This window comes from Camelus ferus, chromosome 4 (assembly GCF_009834535.1).
Source record: "Camelus ferus isolate YT-003-E chromosome 4, BCGSAC_Cfer_1.0, whole genome shotgun sequence".
Classification (NCBI taxonomy): domain Eukaryota; kingdom Metazoa; phylum Chordata; class Mammalia; order Artiodactyla; family Camelidae; genus Camelus; species Camelus ferus.
In genome coordinates this window covers 6,757,952-6,781,829 of record NC_045699.1, presented here as the reverse complement: position 1 = coordinate 6,781,829, position 23,878 = coordinate 6,757,952, and the positions used below count along the sequence as shown (strand labels likewise).

The 23,878-nt window shown below is 42.6% G+C and overlaps 1 long non-coding RNA gene across 1 annotated transcript; it reads right to left on the bottom strand.

Annotated features, from left to right (window-relative positions):
• Window positions 1-315: 315 nt before the first annotated feature.
• LOC116663036 lies at window positions 316-23,241 on the bottom strand. Its single transcript, XR_004319056.1, has 3 exons — window positions 23,161-23,241; window positions 15,209-15,214; window positions 316-326 (listed from the first exon to the last, which is right to left on the bottom strand). It is a non-coding gene; the product is annotated as an uncharacterized LOC116663036 (long non-coding RNA).
• Window positions 23,242-23,878: the final 637 nt, after the last annotated feature.

The window sequence follows — 23,878 nt, the reverse complement described above, 5'->3', positions numbered from 1 at the left end:
GAAAACCAACCTTGTGATTAGACATTTGGGGGCCCTGTGCCTCAGGAATCAGGCTGACCTTGGGGGAACAGAAGGGAACTAGAGATTAAGTCACATGATCGATGATTCGATCAATTACACCTTCATAAGGAAGCCCTGATAAAAAGCATGGACATCAAAGCTGGGGGGGCTCCTCTGGTTGGCTTTGAGTACTGTCACGTGTTGATGTGCTGCAAAGTAACGTGTCCTAAAGACAGGAAGCTTTATCTACAGCACATCCCAGACCTCAGATTATGTGTCTCTCTCTGTGGCTGGTCCTGATTTGTATCCGCTGTGCTATAATAAAACTTGAATAATAAATGTACAGCTTTCTCAAGTTCTGTGAGTTGCTCTAGAAAATCTTCAAGCCTGCAGGGCTAGTGGGAACCTCTAAATTTTTAGCCAGCTAGACATCAGAGTGGCCTGGGTGAAACTGAGCTCCCCTAAAACCTGAGTTCCTCTGCTGAGTTTATGGGTAACCTCTCTTTCTAAAACTGTGCTCCCTTTCTCGTCCCATCCCTATTTCCCTCAAGATTGAGGAGTATCAAAGAAAACTGGGATCGAAACTAAGCAGGAAACTGTGGGCCCTCCCTGGTAAAAAAGCTCCTCCATGTCCCCCGTTTCTTATTTGTACAAAAAGGCTTTAGTCTCCTAGGCCTTCCCTGAGTTCCAAAGATCAGACTCAAGCAATTAACTAATTAGGGAAGTGAGGGAATGCAGAAACAAAGGAAAAGCAGTCAAGCAAGAAAAGTATGACAATAGTTCAGTGATAAAACAGAGTCCAGGTTCCTCCTCAAGGAATATACATAACATGTCTGATGCATATATTTGAATTGTTCTACAAGAGCTAAGATACCCCTCCCCCAACCAGGTGGAGGATAGTGACTGCATGCTGACCACAAGCATGCAGACCCTAGACTGGTTGGAACTAGAAGGTTGATAATTAAGATTTTTGAAACACTACCCTGTCACCTCACTGTAAACCAATCAGAAGAAAGTTCACAAGCTGCAACCCTCACCCAAAATGTTGCCTTTAAAAACTCCTTCCCTGAAGGCCATCAGGGAGTTCAGGTCTTTTGAGCATGAACTGCCCTTTCTCCTTGTTTAATGCTTGCAATAAATGCTGCACTTTCCTTCACCACAACCAGGTGTCAGTAGATTAGCTTTGCTGTGCATCAGGCTAGCAGACCCAAGTTTGGTTTGGCAATGTGGGGATGTCCAAACTTGTGACTTGTGACAGCATCCTTGTGGGAGCTGGTGCTCTTAATCTGTGAAGTTTGGCCCAAATCCGGGTAGTTGATGTCAGAGTCACTGCAGGATGAGATGGCCTTTATATCCCTGCCTTGATCATCACTGGACATTGCTCATCCTGGGAAACATGTGCTCTTGGGCATGGCAGCTCCTTGCAGCTGAGGCAGACCCAGAAGGGACTGAGAGCTGAGAGCTGTCTGCTGACAACACTCCCACAGCACAGGGAGCAAAGAACGTCCTGCTTTGAAAGGGGATGTGAGTGGCACATATCCAGTCCCTCATACGTTCCTTCATTCATAACCTAGTTACTCTGAATTCTAGGACATCAGCTCATAACAAGGGAAGCTGACATTTTGTCCTGGGTTTCCAGAAAGTCACCAGCATTGACCTCATTCCTAGGCTGTGTCACCAATAACCTTATCCAGTGCTGGCAAGGCCAATTCACCCTTTCCCAAAACTCTTCCATCTTTATCCAGAAGCCAGCAAGTTCCTCCAGCATCTCCTGGCTGATTCTCAGTAAGCACTAGGTGGGAATCATGAAATTTCCCAAATTTGTGAACAACACATCCCAGAACACATGGTCTGGGTCAGATGGAGCTGCTCGCTCAGTGCAGTGGGTATATGAGTGAAAGGGAGAAACATTTCATTCTTCCAAGTGTAAGCAGATAGGGTAGGGGATCCCCAGAGAAAGAGAACAAGGCATGGCTTCCTTGACAGAAGAGAAACCATTTTTGGCCTAAGCCATTTTGTGATCTAAGCCTGGCCACAATGCTTGTCTTTGAACAGGTCTCAGTAATTAATGATCTTAAAGGAACAAAAGAATGCAGAAGACTGCTATCAGGCAAGAGAAGTAAAAATAGCAAAGATAATGTATCAGTTGTAAAGACCCCCAGTTCTGTTTCTGGTAATCTGGTAGAGATTAGCCTGAAGGGCTCAACTACAAAATCAACTCAAATCTAAGGGATGATGATGTTCACCTTTTGTGACCCTCATGGCTTCAGTCAACTAACCCTTGGACTCTGTGACTGCCCAAGCCCCTTCATGAATATGCATGTATGCTTAGCTTAAAAACTCCCTGATTTTGCTGTTCAAGGAAACACTGCTTTGGAAAAGATCCCCAGTGCTCTTGTTACTTGCTGCAAGTAATAAATCCTTTCTCCTCGCCATCTTTGGCTTGGTTGTGTCTCTTGGCTGGACACCCACCCAGAAGCAAACCCAGTTTTGGGGCAACACAAGCCCAAGCCCTGGGAGGGCTGGAGCTGAACCTGAATTGACAAGCACTTCAAGTCATGTCAGAACTTGCACAGATGGAATTTTAAGTACATAAAACACTGAAGCACTTGTGCCAAAGAGCTAGCTTTAGCAGCAGACTTTTGCTGGCCCTGCAAGGGCAACAAGACAAATAAGCTGATGTCTCAGCAAGGCAGCTGTCTGTCTATTCTTGTACCTGCAGAAACGTGGCTCCTCAGAAAGCACCCATGGAAGCTCCTTCATGCTGAAGCAAGTAGCATGGGGCATGGGAAGGAGGCCTAACTTGAACTTCAAGGTTGGTTCCTCTCAACTCATCCAAACTCAAGAGGGGCTCATACTTCTAACCATGACCTTCTCTAAATGATGTCAGAGGGGAAGACATTTTCTTCTGCTATTCTTCTGCAAGTTCACCACACAAAAGCCAATACTCGAGAGGCAAGCGTTTGTTGGAAAGGAAAGGTTGCTTTATCCAAGAGGCCAGCAACCTGGAGAGAAGGTGGACTCATGTTCAATAACCAACTCCAAAAAGTCTGCTCAGCCACGAAGGTTTTTAAAGGGAGAATCATTTGGGAAGGGGGTGAGAGTCTTTGTTATCTTCTACTACATGCAGACTTTCTTGTGATTGGTTGGTGGTGAGGTAACAGGGTGATGTTCCAGGAATCTTGTGCTCAACCAGAAATTACCATCCTCCATTTGGGGGCCTTAGTTCCTGCAGAAGAACTCAAAGGTATGTTATGTATATTCCTTGAGGAGGAACCAGGACCCTGCTTTATCACTGCTAGTTTCTTGACTGCTCCTCTTCTGTTTCTGCATTCTCTCCCTTCCCTGGTTAGCAACTGTTTGAATCTGCCTTTTGGAACTCAGGGAAGGTCAGCGAGGCTGAATGAAGCCTATTTTGTATGAACAATGTAACCAAACAGGACCATATGGGGATTTTGAGGGGTAGACCCCTCCCCCATATCTTCTGCTTCAGCTCTTCTCTGAAGTACCCAGATAATGCCATCTGATGCACATTTCCTGAGTTGTTTTACAGATGTGAAAATCTGCACCAAATGGAAGACATTAACTACTTGATGACCATGAGCACATGGCCCCCAGGCCTACTGGAGCCTAAGGCTTGATGATGTGAGCCCCTTGGACACTGCCTCATTGCCTCATCATCAACCAATCAGAAAACTGTGCACAAACTGGTCACATACCCTGTGACCCTCCTCCCTCACCTGGCCTTTAAAAGTGCTTTGCTGAAACCCTTCAGGGAGATTGGGTTCTAGAGTCACCTATTCTCCTTGTATTCATGCCCTTACAATAAATGCTGCACTTTCCTTCACCACAACTTGGTGTCAGTGGATTGGCTTTACTGCACTCAGGCAAGCAGACCTAAGGTTTGGTTTAGTAACAAAAAGAAATGGAACATAGAAAGGATTTGTACCTGGAGGGCCCCACAGGGTCTTGCTCCATTTCACTACTACCCTTCTAGATTCTTACAGCTGGCCTAAGTATTAAATTTACATGAGACAGTTTAACAGAAGAAAATTAAACAAAAGTTTAATGTATATAAGAGAGAGACCCAGGTAAACTGAGTAACTCACTAAAATGGTCTTAGCCCTCATCTTAAATACCATCTTCAGCTAAAAACAAAACAGGATGTTGAAGATGGAGGTTTGGAACTTCAAGGGGAGGAAGGCAATTCACATGGAGATGGAAAAGCAAATGCTTGATAAATGAATGTTTGCTGAGCCATGCACAGACAATGGGACACAGAGTGCACTCTGATCTCTAGGACTTGCAGAGTTTCCCCACCACACCTAGCCCATATTCTATGCAGATATCTCTGATGGTATCTCTAGTCGGGAAACATGAAACCAAGCAGGACTCTGTGAGGCCCTCCACTCTGTGTTCCCATATCTTGTCTATAGGAAAAGGGTTTAGTTTCTTAAGGCCTTCCCTGAGTTCCCAAGAGCAGACTCAAGCAGTTAACTAATTAGGGAAGTAAGAGAATACAGAAACAAAAGAAAAGCAGTCAAGCAAGAAAAGTAGTGATAGCTTAAACAATGGTTCAGTAATAAAACAGAGTCATGGTTTCTCCTCAAGGGGTATACATAACAATCCATTGCATATCTTTGAGTTGTTTTGCAGAAACTAAGACCTCCATGTTGTATGATATAACATGGTGGCTGGTCGGTAAGCCAATGACACTCGGGTTGGTAAAAGAATTTAGCAGAGGTTAAGTATAAGAATAGAAATGAGTTTATTAGGGTACACTGTCATAGACAACAGCGGGCCACACAGACAAGAGGGGCCTATGTGAATGCCAAGGGCAAGTTGTTGGGGTCTTTTATAATGTCAGATCACAAGATGCCTGATCAGCTTGTGCACAAGTCTCTGATTGGCTGAGGTAAGAGGTTTAGGGTCCATGAAGGGTGGTGGGGTCTATGACTCTGATAAGGTAGGCATTACCTGGGGCTATTAGTTTGTTAGGGGAAACATGTCTAGCAAAGAATGTCAGACATCTGAAAGTCCAAGAATGGGGGTTTTCAGACTCTGAACGACGTCAGTTGGCCCCACACCCCACCCAGATGGAGGATGGTGACTATTTGCTGACCACAAGCATGCAGACACTTGACTGGCTAGAACCAGAAGGTTGCCGATTAGGATTCCCAAAATATCACCCTGTTACCTTACTACCAACCAATCAGAAGAAAGTCCATGAGCTGTAGCCCTCACCCCAAATATTGCCTTTTAAAATCCCTTCCCTGAAAGCCATCAGGGAGTTTGGGTCTTTTGAGCATAAGCTGCCCATCTTCTTTGCTTGTTGCCCTGAAATAATTGCTATAATTTCCTTCACCACAACCCAATTTCAGTAGATTGGTTTTTATGTGAGTTGGGTGAGCAGACCCAAGTTCAGTTCAGTAATAAAATACCCCTCTATTCAAATTCTTTTAGGCAGCTGAGTCTTCTATTTCTTAAAACTAATTGGCCTAAATTAACTCTCATGCCAAAGAGACACATTTTGGGGTGGCAAATTTTGCTCCCCTACACTGATTAGGACCCATTCTCCATCCAGGGAAAATAGAAGCATAGATTTTATATATGGGTTAAGTTGAATGAAGACTGAGAAAAGACTCAGAGCCCAAACTTGTAACACTGCTGCCAGACATGTAAAAATGAGGTCCTCAGCAGAAGCCACTGGGAAGTGTGACCTAGTTGTTCCACTGCACAGGCATTGGCAGGTGCTTCTTGATTCCCATATGAGCCCTGGATGCTGGTAATTGATGATTCTGGCTCCAGGGGAGACTGGTGATCTTTGAGTACTAATGACATTTCTCCACTTGGGGTCCACTAGGGTCCCATGCTCTCATCTAGAACGTTACAAACCCTCTCCCTTTACATTTCCTTTCTGTCTTTCCCCATACTCCCTTGGTCCAGGCAGCTTTTTCCAGTGGAAAGAAGTGGAGAAAAGCTTTGTTCTCATTTTATTTGCATTGTCCCAGATCTATTTTATTGTCTAAGATGCACAAGACTGCTTGCAATTTAATTTTTTATGTCGCTCTAAAAGCCTACTCTTTTGAAACTTAAAAGCCCAGGGGAAAGAACCTCCTAGTTTCCCTCATGCTGCTGCCTCACCTTTTCTTTGTGGGGATGAGCAGAGGTGCCCTGGCTGTTTCTCAGGATAGGCAGCAGTGGGGAAGGGGCATATGGTAAAGGGACTCTCCGAGCACACATCAACTAATATTTTAAAAGAGTATCCCACTGCTTCAAAAATGTTTCCGAGAAAATAATTTTTACAGCCCTGTGTGCACAGTCCTTAAATAATAGTCATTCTGGTCAGTTGAAGCTTCCTCAGGCTAGGGAAGGCCTCTGAAAATGGCCAGACACCCTATCAGTCAGCTTTGTGACCCTCAGACACCCTGAAGGTTATGAAGCATGGAGTCCTCTGCTCAGCGGGTGAGTGCACGGGGTGGGGCGTGAGGGTGGAACTGCTGACCTCATCGCCACATCAGAAAGGAGTGGCTCTGAGGGAGGCTGACCCAGGGAAACCTGGGCCAGCCACAGACCTCACAGTGGGGCCACCTGTGCATTTGCTTCTCCCCTCAGCTGGACACCACTGCTCTCTTCTCTTTAGCATTAAAAAACAAAAGTAAATAAATAAAACAAAAACTATTCCTATTCCTTTTGTGGAAGGTGCAGTCTAAGCTAAATCCAAATTTCCAACTCTGCCCTCAAGTTGACTTTGGTTAATTGCCTTAACCTCTCCAGATCTGTCTTCTGCAAAACGGAGTTACTAAGACCTGCTACAGAGAGTCAGTTTAAAGACTGAATGCAGGGCTGCTCCCCTTCCCCAATGCATATGGGACAGGACACATGGGTCGTTCCGTCAGACCAGTGATTCGCACTTAAATTAACCAATCACCTACTGCTGCCCCATTTTACCATCAAACAATACCATCCACCCACACCATCAGCCCTCTGAGGGCAAATTCAAACAATAGTGAAGCTCACAAGCCAAGAAATAGCTCCTAATTCTTTTTCCAAAAAAAAAAAAAAAAAATTACAGGCTGCCTCCCCACTCCTGCCTGTTCCCAGGCCATGCACAATGCACCCCTCTCCAGGCCCTGCCTCCCACTTCTCCACACTTCCAGCACACCCCTGCCTCTCCCCAGCTCTTTGTTCGAGATGTTTCTCCTTTTTGCTAAATTGTAGCATGTGTGCATTGGGAGCAAAGACTGTGTTCTTTTGTACCATGCTAAGTGCCCAAGACATTGTAGAGAACTTGCAAAATTACAAAACCCAGAATGATCCAGAAAGAACTACAGGGATCCCAGTTCCATAGGAAGGTTTATGCACTTTTGTTTTTTCCAGGCTTCTCTCTTTTCCTGGTGCACTTTCAGAAGGCAGATACCTCAGGGCACAAGGGGCCACGCGGGCAGGTGCATACATGTATTTTTTGGCAAGGGAAGGCCATCCTTCAATGTCTACCACCGAGTGATTCCTCAAAGTCTCTTGCTAAGTAATTCCAGGACCCTCGTTGAATCATTTCCCAGTTACTGTCACCAGATTACCCCCTCAGTATCAGAGGAGTAATTTACCTCCTTAAGTGTGGACATAGTGTCCCATTCATCTTTTCATCCCTCACTCACCGTACAGAGCCTGGCACACAAAACCCAGTAGTTGACGTGAACAAACCACAATATAACCTGCCATGACGCGCTGTACTTAGATTGTTCACATATGGATGGAGCGTGGCTGGGCACGATTGGTAGGAATACTGTTATTGCTCTCCAGCTGGGAGCAGCTTTAAGTGGACCAACTTGAGAAGTGATTTTATGCTCTGGCTTTTGAAAGCAGTGGAAAGTTTCCAAGAAGAAAGGGAGACAGCAGGAGGGAATAGCAGATCACATATAATAGAGGAGAAATACATACCCATGGAAAGAGCAGTATCTAGGTAGTTTGAGGGTCAGATGGAATATCCCTGCCTGAGACTTCTTTGGACCGCCAAGACCTGGAAGAATGGAGCTTGAATGCTTTATTTGCCAAAGATGTTGAACCAAAACTTCCAACCCCAAGGCTCAAGGGTTTTGATTCCCCAGGATGGACTCCTAGTACTTGCTAGAGCTGCCATAAAAAGTGCCACAGACTGGGGGGCTTAAACAGCAGGGATTTCTTGTCTCACAGTCCTGGAGGCTAGAAGTCCAACATCAAGGTGTTATCAGGGTTGGTTTCTTCTGAGACACCTCCCTCCTTGGCTTGAAGATGACTATCTTCTCCCTGGGTCTTCACACAGTCTTCCCTCTGTGTCTGTCTGTGTCTTAATCTCTCCTTCTTATAAGGACACCAGTCATACTGGATTAGGGCTCACCCTAATGACCGCAATGTACCTTAATTACCTCCTTAAAGACCCCATCTCCAAATATAGCCCCATTCTGAGGGACTGGGATTAGGACTTCAACACATGAATTTGGGAGGAAGAATACCATTCAACTGACAATAGCCAGTGGTACCATGACAAATTACTGAGCCATCATGTGTGTGCCTATAAAATTCCAGCCACCAACCTGTGTCAAAAATGAGCTCCTAGCTGCCACTAGGAATCTCTGTTTTCATAAACTGACAGAACCTTGTGAGGACATCACCACAATGTAAATAATAATCCATTCATTTAAGAATAGAATGATTACCCAGACATACTTGACTAATGTGGTGATAGCTGGAGATGGGATTTCTACCACTTAGAAAATGAACATACTCAATTACAAAATAGTCACATTGAACATAATCCAAGTTTGGATCCATTTAGCATCTTCTTAAGCCAACAGAGTACAGGCAACTCAATCCATTTCCCAAGAGAGTATGCAAATGATCAATATACACATTAAAAGGTGATCAGCCTCATTAGCCATCAAAGACATACAGGCTAAAAACCCAATAGCATGCCAAAGTCACCAAATTGGTAAAAAGTAGAAAAAATAACAAAGCCAAGTGATAGAAAGTAGAACAACTGAAACTTACACAGAACTAGTGGGAGTGTAAATTGGTACAAATACCATGGAAAACAACCAACTGTCTCCTAAACTGAACATATCCATACACTATGACCTAGGAATTCCACTCCTGGATCTAGACCCAGCAGAAGCACATACATGTACCCACTAAAATAGATGTATTATAATATTCACAGCAGCATTATTCATCAATTCCCAAACCTAAAAAATAACCCAAGTGTCCAACAATAACACAATAAGAAGTAACTTCAGCATACCCATACAATGGAATGCTATACAGCAATGAAAATGTAAAAACCACTGCTGCATTCAACAGCACAGATATGCCTGACATTGTGCAGACCATATGCTGAAAGATGCCGGACACAAAAAATTACATATTGTATTATTCTACATTTTAATTTAGTGATCTATTTTTGTATCATTTATGTAAAGTACAAATTTAGGCAAAATTACCTGACAAGTTTACATTTGGGGTTTTAAGAGTTGGGGGATCGGGGTGGGGAGAAGGCTGGAGCTGGGTCGTGAACTGTCTCACTGCAGGGGGTGAGGATGCATGGCTCAGTGCCTCAGAGAGGAAGCAGCTCATTGACAACATCCCAGGAGGGTCGACACTGAACAAGAGGGGACCATCAGTCCCTCTGAGTTACAGCACATTATCTCCTGCTCACCAGACTTTGCCAGTGCCTTTAAGATTGTCCTGTGACAGGAGCCACAGCATGTATCACAGCACCCTCTCGAAGAACCTTTCTACTACTGAGCAGTGGCCAAGTTTGTGCCTGTGTTGTCAAAGCTGGTCAAGCTGGCCCAGCCCAGGTCCAGCTGATCGCAGCTCAGTCTCCAGGTCAGGGCTCACCCCTTCTCACTGCCACTGTCATTGCTCTGTTTGTGTCAATAATAAAGATTTAGAATTTCGTTTTGTTTTTTGGTTTTTTTTTAAAAAGAGCTAGGAGGGAGCTAAAGTAATGTTCTATTTCTTGAATTGGGTGGTGGTTAGACAGATGTATTCATTTAAAAAATTCATCAAGTTAATCTTATGATCTGTGTACCCTTTCAGGCATCCTGTGATTCAATAAAAAAAATTAATCACTATCACCACCCAAAAAAATGAAGAGTCAAAACACTTTTGAAACAGGGCTTTGTCATGGATGTTAAGTCCACTCAGTGAGAAAGCAATTAAATAAAACAATAATCCCAATGACAGAGAGATAAAAAGACAGTGAGAATCTTGCTTTGGTGACTGAACAATAGAAAACTGGACAAGTGTGGGCTGGTTAAGGGAAAAGGGTGTGTGTGTTGTTTGGGTATCAACTCAATGAGCTCAATGGTTTTGAATGACCAAAGTGAGTCTGCTCCACTCTTGGCAAAGATTGACCTTCGAAAGGGCTAGGGCCACACCTATTTGTCAGGACAGTTTGGCTGGCATTTAAGAGCAGAGTTTGAGGATGGGGTCTCTCCTCAGACCCCCCAACTCTTAATAAATAACTACAAACAACATTACCTTTCATAACAGAATCAAGTTGCTTTTCTGAAATCAACAGGAGTCATTGACAAAGTTCTTCTTCCTTCCTATTTGCTCTGAGCTGATTTTCTCAAGAGGGCACAGGTGGGCCCAGGCACAGCTGCTCCGGGCTGTAACTTGGGTTGACACGCAGGCAGCTGTTAGAGGAACACACCTCCCTCTCTTTGTCGTTGGACAAAGTTCTTGGTTTAGCCCAACTATTGAATCCAGGTGATGCTCCCTAATTGGCAGATGCTATGGTTAATTTTATGTGTCAATGGCTGGGTCACAGGTTGCCCAGATATTTGGTTAAACATTATTCTGGCTTGTATCTGTGAAGTTGTTTCTGGACAAGACTACAATTTGAATCAGCAGACCCTATAAAGCAGATTGCCCTCCCCAGGGTGGGTGGGCCGCATCCAATCCATTGAAAGCTCGAACAGAATAAAAAGCTAAGTCAGAATTCACTCTCTCTGCCTGTCTTCAAGCTGGGACATCAGTCTTCTCCTGCTTTTGGACCCAGACTTGGGCTGGAACTTACACCGTCAGCTCTCCTGCTTCTCTGGCCTTTGGACTCAGACTAGAGCAATATCGTTGGCTCTCCTGGGTACCCAGCTTGCCAACTACAGATCTTAGAGTTCTCAGCTTCCATAATCATTGGAACCAATCTCTTATAGCCTCTCTCTCTCTCTCAATATATATATGCTGTTTCTCTGAAGAACCCAGACTCCTATTGATTTTGGTACCAGGAGTAGTTCTTGTGGAACATAAGTTTAAGGATGATTTTTCCAAATTGGTTCTGGAGGGGTCTGGAAATAACTAAAAACTGATTAGATTTAAGGATGCTGTAGACGAGATTTCCAGTACTAAAGAGAGCACTGATAGTCGTGTGTAAAACACCTCACTGGGTACTTCTCATCAACCACTTATAAGAAGCAAGGATCTAGATTACAGTGTATATGTTAGTTTCAAACAGTTTTGGAAATCTAACGAATCTAATGAGGTTGGCTGGTTGCTCCTAATGTTACTGGACAAAGTGGTAAAAGAAAAGGATGAGTCAGGGATTCGGATTCCAAGTTCAAACATCACATAAATGACCTGAAAGCTACCATGGACGCCTAAAGAAGACCTTATTTCCTGTAGCTGCAGGGCTGAGATTGCTGAAAATCAAATGCGGAATCTCATTCTGAGATTCACTGAACTACAGCTCAAGTCCAACTCCCAGCCTTGCAAGGTGTCTACTGCTCAGAAAGAAAAGAGGACATCTGGAGAGAAAGCTCCCAGCATCTCAGAGAACACATAAATAATTATGAACAGAATGTTGGTAGAAATATGGTCATTAAAGGCCACTCCAGTGAGCTCTCAGATGGAAATGAGGAACATGTTAATGGAAACTGAAGAAAGGCAATCCTAGTTATAAAATGGCAAAGAACATGGCTGAACTGTGTTTAGGTTCTTGTGTTTTGCAAAAAGTAGAGCTCGTGAGTGTTAAAATTGGATACTTAGCTGAAGAGATTTCCTTTTTTTTTTCCAGGTTAAAACTATAAATTGTTTATTTCAGGAATTTTCCATTTAATATTATCAGACCCCGGTTGACTGCAGGTAACTAAAACCAAGGAAGGCAAAACCTCGGAGAAGGGAGACTACCATACTTTCTGTTCAACATATACTGCTACATTAAAAAAAAAAAAAAAAAAGACAGTTATCTACATTCCAAGATATGTTCTGTATCTATTCATTTTCTTTGTGGTCATCATTTGCCAATATAATCGTGCAAGGTACACGTATCTTTTAAAACACTTGGAAGGTTCTATTAACAAAATCAGAGTTTTGACTATTTCTAAGTGTCCAGGGAAGTAATCTATTTAACCCACCAATGCTTGTAACACAGGAGGCAGAGCCCTGACATTCCAGCAAAGTTTTATGGATTAATGACATGTAAGGTAACATTTCTTTGAAGAAAAAAAAAAGCAGAGAAGGCTCCTGAAACTTTAAGCAAAATAAATAATTGGGATGAAACACTGAGGTCAGCATTCATGGAAGAGTAATATTAAATATACAGCATGTAAAACATATTAGAATTGTATCACACTTCTTTTGTGAGCCAAAAATAAAGAGGATATGACATGGAGGGGCCTTAAATTACATTTACAGAAGGCAGAAGGATAAAGTGGGACATCAGAATAAGGAAGGGTACTCTTGTCCTAGGCCAAGAAGACATTTTGAAACCTCTAGTGGTTACTGAAATTTTCCTTTAAGTAGGCAAAAAAAGTTAACAAGAATTGTTAGGGTGTCTGACACTGCATTTATTGCAGTGGTGTTAGCGAAGAGATTTCTAAATAAAGTGTTGAAGAAGCAACTTGGTTCTTGACTGTTTATAGTAAAATGCAGAAAGAGAGAAATGAATTGAAGAAGGAATATTTAAGCAAGAAGAAAGCAGAACTAAAAGATTTCAAAAATTCTTAGCCAGTCTACATTGCGAAAAAATGAAGAAACAGTGTTTGGAAAAGAACACCCAGGGTGTGGCAGGGATTATGACTCCATGAAGAGATCATGGGATTATGAGCAGAAGCACTGTCAGTTTGAACTGAAGGGGACAGAGATGGGGCCAAATGAGGGAAGGCTGCTGGACCTCCTAGATATTATGGGACAGGACCACAGAGCTATTCAGCTGGGAACCTGACTACTCTTCAACACAAGGGAAGAATGAGTCCAAAGGAGATTCAGAGATCACCAGGGCTGCCTCTTCAGTTTTGGGGAGGTTGTCAGGGGGCACACTGCCTTCATGTCACCCAGCAGCTGCAAAGACTCTTGCAGGCAGAAGTCTTGGGGATGGGGCCCCCCACAGACTTGGGGCCGAGACCCCCACCCAAAGCTGTGGAGGCACGACTGCTGCCTAGTGGACCTGAAAGGCAGAGCATCAAGCCAAAGAGGATTGTGGGATTTGCCTTGCTACGTATTTTGGGCTTGCTTCTTTTTTTCCTATTTCTCCCTTTTGGAATGGGAATGTCTATCCTATGCTTGTCCCAACATTGTATTTTGGAAGTTCATAACTTATCTGGTTTCATGGGTCCAAAACGAGAAAGAAATTTTGCCTCAGGACAAATCATAACTCAAGTCTCACCCCTGTCTGATTTAGATATTTAGATGAGACTTTGGACTTTTAGACTTTATAGAGTTGATGCTGAAATGAATGAAGACTTTTAAGCCTACTGGGACAGAATGAATGTGCTTTGTATATGAGAAGGACATAATTTGGGGGAACAGGGTGGAATGTTATAGACTGAATGTTTGTTTCCCTCTAAAATTCATTTATGAAGTCTTAACTCCCAATGTGATGGTATTTGGAGGCGGGGCCTTTGAGAGTGATTAGGTTTAAATGAGGTCTTGAGGGTGGGAATTCCATGATGGAGCTAGTGTCCCTGTAAGAAGAGGAAGAGACAACAAATTCTCTTTCTCTCTTCCTCCTCCTCCCTCTTCCCCTCCCCAGTCAGCCAGCATCTTGACCTTGGACTTCTCAGCCTCCAGAACTGTGATAAATAAATTTCTATCGCTTAACTCACCAGATTTGGTATTTCGTTATGGCAGCCCTGGCTGACTAATATGGTATGTAAGCGGTAAGATGAGGGAATCTTCACCAACAATCATCATATTCATAAACTATTTAAACAACTTTCTTCCCATTTTATTGGGTTTTTTTTTTTAACTTAACAATTGGTTTGTATTTTTTTCCAGGGCTATGTGATAGCTGAACTCAAGGCCAACAGCCCACTTCCGTATGTGCACTATAATTCATGCATTGATTGTGTGATTCAAATCAGCTCAAGTTTAAGAGGTAAAGCCACTTAAATTCTCAGAATAGATCTTTTTTTAATTTGCTTGAGCCTTAAGGGTATTTTTCATTTTGTGGAATTAATAATCTGTCTTTATAAGAAAGCCCAATACAATAGAAAACCTAATAGGGAACTCCAGGGCATCTGTTCATGTTGAAAATCTATTTCAATAAATTTTCAGAATTGGCCTAATTATTTAAATAACTTGGAAGCACTAAAAGGAAAATCTGCTTGGGTTGTTTTTTTTTTTTAATGTTGTAAATGAACTCAGTCAACCAAATAACATTAAAGTACACATCGATCTTTGCTGTAATAGCAAAGCCTTTGGGAAGTTAAGTGCATATCTGTAATTTCTTCAGGGCAAAAATCACAGTGTGGTGGATCAAACTGTGTTCCCTATGATGTATTACCAGGAAAAGAGACAAACACCCATCTTTCTCCAAGTAGTTTATGAAAAGAAAGTCCAAAATCATAGCAGTGGGTGTCCTTTGTCCTGCTTTCAGCTTCCGTGATCATAAGCATTTTGATCACGTCTGGGTCTTCACAGAAAAGGCCACCAGCACTAAGTAAGCAAGACATCTATCAGTTTGTGTTTCAAGTTTCAGGATCTTTGTCTAACAATGCCTGAAGGCTGTCCACTTCCTAGGCTAGCACATCAAAATGATGAATAAGCCAGGCATGGCAGGAAAGAGTTCACTGGAAGGCGTAGAACTTGTGGGGGAGGGGAAAGTGGTCTGTCTCGCACAGTCAAGATATCAAAGCATAAGAACAATGATGGAAGTACCTTGGTCACTTTTATGATCACTAAAATCCTTTAATCCATTAAAACATAGTAGCTGAGATCTATCAGGTACCAGGCACTGTTATGGGCTCTGGAAATACTATGGGAACCTAGGTGGGAGAGCTGGCAAATGCAGTGGTAATTTCCACTCACATGAGCTGTGTTTAGTTTCCACGTGAACTGCAAATATTAAGAAAAAGATCCAGACCCAAAACTCAATCTGTAATGATCACATTCATATTTATAACATATACAACATTTCCTCTGGCTTTTTGAACATACGAAATACAGTCATAATAGCTATTTTCATATTCTTGTCTACTAATTCTATCTCTGTGTGATTTTTGTTTAGAAGCCAGACATCATGGATTTTATCTTTTGTGTGCTCGATAGTTTTGGGGGTTTTTTATTCGTTTGTTTTGTTTTGGTTTTTGGTGGGGGAAGGCAATTAGGTTTATTTATTTATTATTAGAGGAGGTACTGGGGATCGAACTCAGGACCTCATGCATGCTAAGCATGAGCCCTACCACTTGAGCTATATCCTCCCCGCTATGCTGGATAGTTTTGTATTCCTAGAAATTTTCTTGAACTTTTGTTCAGTGTTGCAGTAACAATAAATTACTTGAAAAGAGTTTAAATCTTTTGAGTCTTCCTTTAACAATTTGCTGGATAGGAGCAAAGCAGCATTTAATCTAGATTTAGTTTTTCCCTAGTCCTGACACAAGATGCTTTTTAGACAATTCTTCACTGAGGCTGTTGGGAACACGTGCTATTTTGACTCTGTGTGAACACCGGACACAGTCTCCTCTCACCGTTTCGGGCAGTTCTTGCCCCAGCCTCGGTTTCCTCAAACACATGCACTGATCAGCACTTCACTCAATACTGCAGATCTCGAGTTCTCCTTACAAAGGAGCTCTCCTACAGCTCTCCCCTCCCTCTCTGCTACTCTGCCCTGTGAGATCTAGCAACCTTGGCTTCCCCAGACTTGCCGTTCTTCTCAACTCAAGGAGACCATGAGATTTCACCTGAGTTTCCCCACCCTGTACTGCAGAGCAGAAACCACTTTCACACAATAATCTGGGAGCAACTGCAGGGCTCCCTTCATCTGTTTCCCATGTCTCTGGGATCACTATCTTTTATTACCTGGTGCTCTATGCATTGAGTGCCTTTTTTTTTTTTTTTCTTGGTGTATTTTTGTCTGATTTTTTGGTTATTTCAGGTTAGGGAATAAATCTAGTCCCTGTTACTTCATCTTAGCCAGGAGAAACTCTCTCCATCATCTTTTTAACCTTTTCTAGCACACAGAGCCTCAGAGGTCATTAATGAAATTCCAAATGAATATATGGCCAACAAATATAAAGTTTAAGCCACACTGAATCCACTTTCTAAATCCATAAATACGTTTTTAAAAATTCTCTTTCCTTTAATCTTACCAAGTATATGTTTCAAATTCAATGGTTAAAAAATTAAATTTGACAAATTCAAACACACCAAAAAATTACTAACAATACTTCCTTGAGTTAGAAGTACTTTTAATTCTCTCTTGTCTTGCTGCTTCTAATTTTGTGAGTCTAATAATTTTCAGAGAGGAATACCTCCCACCCTTTAAGATCAGGTAAGGAGGCAGCCTGAGGGAGGATTGGAAATTCAATCTTTATCTTTTGGATTTGCAGCTTTTAGGACTGGCACCAAACCCGCCTCTCACTCCTTCACTGTTCTCTCCCCCACAACTATTACTGGGGCTCAACTAACACTGACCGAAAATAAGCTTCCTTTTTGTTGCCCATCTACAAAAATCAGTAAGAGTGAAATTTGAGCAAGCTTATGATTTTAATCAGTACTGCCTAAGGCTTTAATGTCAGGGCTTCAAGCATTGGTTGGGCCAAAGAGATGAAATTCATCCAGGACCTCACATCAATTTACTTGTTTTTTAAAGACACAGAACCACAAGTAGGAGAATCCAGCCTTGGCTGTGTTTGGGGTTTGTTTTGCTTTTGTTGGTTTATTCTGGGGAGAAAGCATTAGATTAAAACAACATCAAGAACATTCCTGAAAAGGGGAAAGAATTCATGAGCAGGTAACTCACAGCTAAGGGAGAGAAGCAGCTTGTGGATGAGGAAGAAGAGTTGACTTCCATGCAAGTGTCTATCAAGACAGGGGCAGGATGGGGACAGAGCCAGAGCTGGGGAATGTGCCAAACCCTCAGTTGTTTGAAATTCACCCAACAACCAGACTCCGTATACAAAGATGTGCAGGTGAAGTCTGACTCAGCACAGGTTTCAGTGCAGGTAGCTGGCTTGGAGTCACCCGGGCGCAAGCTGGGGGCAGGTGAGAGAGACGGTCTCAGCGGCAAAGTCAGGGACAGGACCTAGGCTCGTGGAAGAGTCAGGCATGAAGGCAAAGGCTCTGGTCCGCTAGGTCATGCCTTTTCCCAACAATCGCTGAGCCCCTGCTCGGGATCAGACAGTGCTCCTGATGGAGGTACAGACGAACCGGAGTCAGCCCCTGCCTTCAGGGAGGTCCCGTGAAGGGAGGGCATTTCCGGGAGAGAACAGTTCCCTCTGTAATCTTGTCATTTTTTCTTGGGGTGAAGAAAGGCAGTGGGAAGAGGCAGACCTCGATAGAAAAATCTAGCGTGGGCTTTGAGGGTGCGTCTGGCTGGGATCTCTCCTCTTCTGCAATGACTCCCCAGTCCTCCAAGCCCGCCGCTCTCTCCTTTCCTCTGACTGCCCCCCTCACAATCACACGCACACCACTCTCCAAAGTGAGTCACTAAACAACCAGCAGTACATTGCACCATAGCAGATCTCTAAAAGTGACCCCAGGGAAGCCATGAGAAACAGACGTGGGAGGAAATCAGTTCTGAGAGGAAGGAGGAGACAGAGAGGTTTCTAGAAAGGGGACATTTGAGCTATACTTTTTCAAAACACTGAAACTTACTCAAGGGTTAGAGGAGAGAAACGGAAGGAGAGAACTCAAGGGAGAGAAAGCAACATGGCCAAAAGCTCAAGGCCAGGGCGCTTTCTGGAGAGGCCTGTGGGACTGAAGCCCTGGGGCCAAGAAGCTGGGAGGCAGAATCAGCTTTGGGGCACCTGCCGGCCTCACAAGCTGGCTGATGTGTGTTAGGGGGTCAGTCCCAGGAGGAAAGAGGGGCTGGAACGTGTGCCTTAGAAGGCAGCTTTGGGCGCTTACGTGGAGGACAGTGTCACATAGGGAGTGACAGAAAGTAAGGAAATCAATGAGAAAGCTATCCTAATAGTCCAGGCTAAAGATATTGATGGCTTTTCACATTCCAGAATTATAAGCAAATTAAATTAGTGCTAACATATTTACGTTCATAAACTAACAGAACTGGGTGATATAAGCGCATAGATTTCCCTCCCAAACTCCCTAGCCCTGCTTCCCGCACAAAAGATTTTTTTCTTGTCATATCTTTAAATTATTCAGAAATTTGACATCTCTACTCTTCGCGACACCTAGCAGGGTGTGGGCAAAGAGAATGTGGTTAATAGATAATGTTGCCCTTAGAGAAAAGTAACATGGGATTAAATGGAACTCTGGGTGACCTACTGGTGCTCCACACATGCGCTGACACCACACTCCTGGCAGGTACTGTGGATGAAACCAGGTGGGCTGAACAAGGGCCAGACCACGACTGGTCAGGAACCACACCGACTGCGCTCCTCAGAGGGAGAGCCAGCCCGGCATTTGCCTTGTCCCCTCAACCCTCAGAACTGGGAAATGCAAAGAAATAAAACCAAATGTGCATAATGAGAATGCCATTGAATGATTAATCTGCATTTCAAAAATGCACCGAAACTCATCTCAGAGACAAGGAGCTATAAAATGGATGTGGAAAGCCTTAGTGTGAGGCAGGGACCAACTGGGCATCTCCAGCTGGTTGTCCTGTTAGTTTAAGGACGTATCACTTCCCAGCGGGCAGGATATATAGCTCAGTGGTAGAGTGTGCGCTTAGCATGCACAAGGTCCTGGGTCCAATCCCCAGTACCTCCATTTAAAAATAAGTAAATAAAAACCTAACTACCTCCCCCACAAAAACAAACAAACAAACAAAGAACTAGAAAAATGTGCAAAATTAGTAAGACAGCTCAAAAAAAAAAAAAAAGATATTCCTTTCCTACCTACGTTCCCTGGATTGTTTTGGATTGTTTTCAAGAGGGTAATAAGTGAAGAAATATTATCTGTGACATGGTAGGTAAATGTAAAATATTAACAAATATGCATAACATAGCATTTGACTTTAAAGATTAGAAAAGGCTTTCCTTTATCAACAGCCAAAATGTGCACACTGAGTCCTGATACGTGTTTAGATAATCTGGTATCTGATTTGTAAAATTAAATTTGTGAAAAACTGTCATCCCTCTCTACTTTTCCTCTGTACCTATTTTTACTTCTTTAAAAATCATTCTCAGGTGCCGAGCGATCTTCTGAGGATGCCTGCTACAGTCTCTCCAAGCCACCTGCCATCTTTGCAGACTCTTCACTTTTCCTTCTGCTCTTTTTGGCCCGTCTCAGAACTAGTCTGAGCCTTGAGGTCAATTCGAGAAAGAAAAGGCATCTTACGACAAGCTCGATCTGAGGAAGGAATTCACAAGAAGCCCCTGGGGGTCCCCATGTGTACGTACCCCCTGGGTGAGCACAGCTCTGGCTGCGATTCCAAGCTCTCCTAAAAGCTCTGCTAGTTAGCCTAGCCCTTGTTAGCACATCTGGTAAGCAGACTAGTTCGTCTGCACAGTCTGCTTCAGTGGCTGCAAAAAAAATCAGAGCTTAGCACCTTTATGCTGTGCCCACACAGACACCCAGATGGTCACACTGCCCTTGACGGCCACCGGCTCACTACACAAGCACTTCAGCAAACATGATTTTTATCAAGCTATTTGCTTTCCGGGAAACAAGAGCGCAACTGAGGGAGCAAATGTTTGCAAAGTTCATGGAGGAGAGGAGCTCATCCTGAGCCTGAAGCACGACTTCAAAGCCTGAGGGGCAGATGTCAGCCTGTGGCACGGACTGGCTGGCATGGCAACCTCAGGTTTAGCATCAACAGCTGCTAATATTTAGTGCCGGTAGCGGTCTGCAGTTAAGCGGCACTCTTGTCAAGGAGTTTTACGTACACACACTAGAGGAACATAGAGGTCAATGGGCAGGTATGCAGAGTATCTGGAGATACAGCAACATGATTTAAAACATAATGTGGGTCCCAAACTCAACTGTCTTCAGAGCCTATCAGGTAACAGAAATGTGTAAGTTGCGGGTGGGAGCAGAGGAGAGAGCTGCGTCCTGCAGGGAAGTGGAAAGCATGTGCATTGCTGAAAGCCTTCAAACTCCAATTATTTTAAATACACATTTTGAGACAGGTCTGCAGGACTGCAGTGGCCCATGGACCACAGCCTAAGACACTCTGATTCTAATGTACTGCCAGAATATTTATTTCCCCGCAGCTGTTTCTGTCACTGAATCTCATTGCCATGAGTGCCATCAATTAGTAATACGGTTCATCCACGGTTGTTGAGCTCGGTGATTTGGGGCAGAGGGTGGAGGAGAGCTGCAGAATGATGTCATTTCTTCATGCTCACCATCATAGGAGATGAAAATCTCTGCCATCCTGCTGCTGAAGGCCAATGGGAGGAAATAAAATTTGTAAATAAAGGGCCAGATTATAAAGTAGTGCCAACCAAACTAGTACAGACAATCCGTATCAGAGCATGTCAGGATCCAGTCAACTGGAAAAGTGTTACAAAAATATTTGGGATTTGCACTATGTTTGAGGAATAGGTAGGCTTTTGAGGCACAGAGATGGAGAAATGTAGGGTCAGTCTTTTCACTTATTGAAAAAAGTCTATTTTCAAAATTAAAATTATAAATTGACCTCCATGCTGCATCCAAAGACCAACTGAGTCCAACAGTGGGGTTTGATGATGATGAAAAAGAGAGGCCTTGGAAAAGGGTCTCAAAGTCTAGAATGGAATCTGGAGGTGGGTTCTAGGAGCACACGTGATCCAGACCAGACAAAAACAACAGAAGGGCTGGGTGGACAGCTCCTCCCCTTCACTGTGAAACCTGCAGGTCCAGACCACTCACTCCCCAACTCCAAGCTACAGTGATGGTACCAACAGCTGGAATAATTCATCCAAAGGAGAACATTAAACTAATCCATAAAGAATAGACCTGAAAATCACCTAGCTCACAGAAATATTCATGTAAGCTGCTTATTAATATGGTTTTGTCCAACTCCTTTTGCTGTGCAAAGTCCCATAATTAACCTTCTAATGGTGATTTATTTGGTTTGGTGTTAAAAACCTTTGCAAAAGAAACAGAATTCCTGCAACAGCTATCATCCGAGGATAGCGAAATTAGCTGCAAGCAATATCCTGTCTTCATCATCATATCCACAAAGAGTTCTTGGGTTGTAAGCACCAAAACCACATCAAGCTAATTTAAGTAAAAAATGGATTTTATTGAATGGCTCACAGAAGGGGAGGCAAGGCTAAAGAAAGAGATCTCATGAGGAAGCTAAATGTTAGTCTTTCTAGGGTAATATCCTAGGATGAATGAATGAATACTAATTGTTTTCCATCTCTGCCTAATATTCAAATTCCACGGAGAGCGTGTCATCGAACCTGTGCTCACATGCCCACGCTATGACAGCTAAATGAGAGACGCCTTGGACACCAGTCCCATCAGCGTTAATCTCAGTAAAAGAGGTACTGCTATCCAAAGGAAAACTGAGCTGTGATTTCAGAGGAGTAGAAGATGGATCCTCGCCAACTCAAAAACAATGGAGCATCATGTATAAATACAGCATCACTATAATTATTATGCCTACATGACCCATAGAAAAAGAGAAAATTCATGAGTGTTAAATTAATGGTAGCAATCTCACTTTCAAACGCCACCTGAAAATCACCTAGCTCTCAGTCTCTGGCCCTGTCCTAACTCACAGCAATGTCAGGTATGAAGACACTAACAAAACGTGGGTCACGATCTTCAGAGTAAGATGATGCCTCCGAACATCAGTGAATCTTCCTAGCATCAAAAGGATCAGTTGGGTGTATTTTAAGGAGCAATCAAAGAAAAGAAAAATTCTAACATGTTTTTTCCAATACTTCTGACCCTGGGTTTAAAGGAAATCAGCATCTTTTGAAAATGTCTCTCATGTCTTTTCAAATGTTTGTTGATGTTAGATTCACATCATCCATCATTTGTTTTTAGCTTAATCCTTCTGTTACCAGAAGAGCTAGTATGATATGTTGTTCTTCTGATTAAAAAGAAGATAATTGTATTTAAGCTTAAAAAATAGAAAAACAAAAGAAAAAGTGGAAAGATCTTCCTAGTGGAGTGGATTTCCTTCCCCAGATAGTTGCCAAGCAAAGGTAGCTATTGGTCAGTGGAGAAGAGTCCTGGGTTCTGTCATTAATGGCCAGAGCTTATGTCCTGCATGTCCATTCCAATGACCAGAATCTGTCATTCTATTTACTTATTTATTTTTAATGGAGGTACTGGGGATTGAACCCAGGACCTTGCGCATGCTAGGCATGCGCTCTACCACTGAGCTATTCCCTCCCTCTCAGAAGCTGTAATTCTGAATCTAATTAACATCAACATGGAATCTTAAAACACAACCAGACAGTCGTAGAAAAGGAAGATATCATTTCAGAGGACATCATCATTTTTACCCAGAAATTGCTTAAAGTCTTAACACCTGAAGAGGTGTATCAATACATTGAACTTGTTTATGAAGAATTATAACTAATAGAAAGTATGATGTATTTCTCCAGCAAGAGAAGGTATTCCAGGCTTCCAGAGTAGCTGAAGCAATTAAATCTAGCCAAAGCCACAATTTGTTCATGGAAAATTACTTCGTTGTTAATGACATTTCTAGGTTCTATACTTTGATGGAGTAGAAGAACACAATAGCACGTCAAAGCATACTATCAATTGCACTAAAACAGACATTACCCAAAATGGCAAAAATTGGGAACATAAAAACTTTAAAAATAGATAAACAACAAGTTTCATCTGTACAGCACAGGGAACTAAATCCAATATCCTGTATTGACCTCTAATAACAAAGAATATGAAAACGAATATATGTATGTATATCTATGACTGGCACATTATGCTGTACACCAGAAATTGACACATTGTAACTGACTATATTTCAATTTAAAAAAAAAAAACTTTATGAGGTTAGCAAACAGGAAAAAGAGAACCTCATAAAACTTCGTAAGAGTCTAAAGGAAACAATTAGTGATGAAGTATGTTTTAATGTATAAAATTAATATCCTTTCTAAGTGAACTGAAATACTGATAAAATAACAGAAATTGAAATTCATGCATATACATTATCAAACTGGTCATTCTAGAGAAGGAGGAGGAATTAAAGGTCTTCAGAGGATCCTAGATCTTCAATCATTTTTTAAAACACTTAATGAACGGAAACAATCTAAAATGCCAATTATAAAGCACTGGTTAAATAAATCCTGATGCATGCATTCGATGACATACCATGAGACCACAAAAAGGAGTAAAGGACCCCATCATGTCCTGATAAAGAAATCAAGGTCTAGATCAATTTCTATTAGCTGTCATGGAGGAAAAAGAAAAATGAATAAGAGAATGCTTACACATTTGCTTCTGTTTACTATGAACATCTCCAAAGGACACATCAGAAACTGGTAACACTGGTTACTTCTGAAGTGGACAGGGTAGCAGGGGAACAGGA